The following is a 1,708-nucleotide window of genomic DNA, read 5'->3' as shown; positions in this document are numbered from 1 at the left end:
CCACTTTACAAGTGAAGAAATCGAGGCTTAGAGAAGTTAAAAAGGGGTCCAGGAATTGAACCCAGGTTTTGATTCCAGAGTCTTTGCTCTTAACTACAAAATCAATGAATACTGCCAAATAATTCCAGGTACAAAAGGTGTTTTTTCTATAGCAAGATCTAAATTCTGATCTAAGCTAGAAACAAGAAATCTAGCCTCAGAGTCATGCTCACCTTAATACTATGTTTGATCTTTATCAAAATTAACAAATATCTGACAAGAACCCAGGTTCCTGGGCCAAATGGAAGAGTGAGGGACTGTTTTGTGTTTTTCAAATTATGGCCAGTAGACAATCTTTTTAACTAAATCATTTGAGAAGCTTGTTAAATTGCAGGTTCTTGGGCCCACCCAATCTTCTTGATCAGAATCTCTGAAAATGGGTCTCATGAGTCGGCTGTTTAACAAGCTCTCCAGATGATTATTACACATGCAAAATTGGAAAACCATTGGGATAAACCATGAACACTGCCCTCATATAGTTTCTAATCAAACCCAAACTCCCCACCAAGGCATCCAGGCTACTAATCTGACCCTAGGTGGCCCTCATCTCCACTCTCCTTGATCTCTTCAGTCTTTCATACATGCCATCTGCATATCTTCCTCCTGTCTTTATTCTAGTTTACTCTGGCCCCTGCCCTCACCTACACTTTCCCTCCACTCTTCATTTGTAGTTGTATTTTATACACCTGCGCCTATATGGCCTCTTTCTCTCTTTTTATTTTTTATTTATTTATTATCATTATTTATACCTACAGCACATGGTCTTCCTAGGTGGTCTCCCATCTAAGTACTAATCAGGCCCAAACCTGCTTAGCTTCCAAGATCAGACAGGATTGGGCTTGTTCAGCATGGCATGGCCGTAGACCATGGACTGTGGCTCCACTGGGGTGTGAACCCAGGACCTTCTGCGTGTAAAGCAGATGTGCTAACTGCTACACTATGGAACCATGTCCTCTCTCCTCTCTTTTTAAATGTAATTTTAATTAAAGTACAATATACATATAAAAAAATGCACAGAATAACAATTTTGTATATGCAGTTAGGAGATTTTGCTTCAGTATAACACTTGGAAATACCTTTTTCTTCTGCGAAACGTAATGTGAACTCAGCATCGCTGATCATGCCGAGTCCTTGGTAGGGAACTATAAACCTAATGAACAGTAGCATTGGCTAAACCTTGGTCAGAAACAGTTCGTCTAACGAGATGCTCAGAAGAGAATTTTGGCACCTTGAAATAAATAAATAATTAAAACGAACAGAAAGAATTTCAAATAAAAGGCGAACTGGGAGTCACGTGTGGAGGTCATGTGAGGTCATGTGGGAGTCACATTGCTGCCACATGGGTCACATGGGACTCACGTGGTGATTACGTGTGGGTCATGTGGGAGCCTGCAGATCATTGAATTTTTTTCAAAGTCAATATGCTCATGTAGCTAGCATGAAGTCTTTTTTTTTCTTTACACAAATTTTACTCTAAATAGCCCTGAAGAATAATTTGTCTTTAGTCTCTTAAAGGGGCAGCAAAAAAGGGAAATTCCACTAGGGTCATCATTCGTTAAAGATTCTCCTTATAGAAACTTCTCCCCACCCAAGTCTCTCTCCTTTCATTCTTTTCACAAATATTTATTGAGCACCTACCACATTAGGTTCTGGGTGGATAATGACGAAC

General features: G+C 39.8%; 1 pseudogene; it reads right to left on the bottom strand.

Moving 5' to 3' along the window:
* Nucleotides 1-785: 785 nt before the first annotated feature.
* On the bottom strand, nt 786-904 carry LOC111735320 (annotated as a pseudogene).
* Between the last annotated feature and the right edge of the window lie 804 nt (nt 905-1,708).

The sequence above is a fragment of the Pteropus vampyrus genome, unplaced genomic scaffold (genome assembly GCF_000151845.1).
Source record: "Pteropus vampyrus isolate Shadow unplaced genomic scaffold, Pvam_2.0 Scaffold23145, whole genome shotgun sequence".
NCBI lineage: Eukaryota > Metazoa > Chordata > Mammalia > Chiroptera > Pteropodidae > Pteropus > Pteropus vampyrus.
This window is presented reverse-complemented; position numbering and strand designations above follow the sequence as displayed.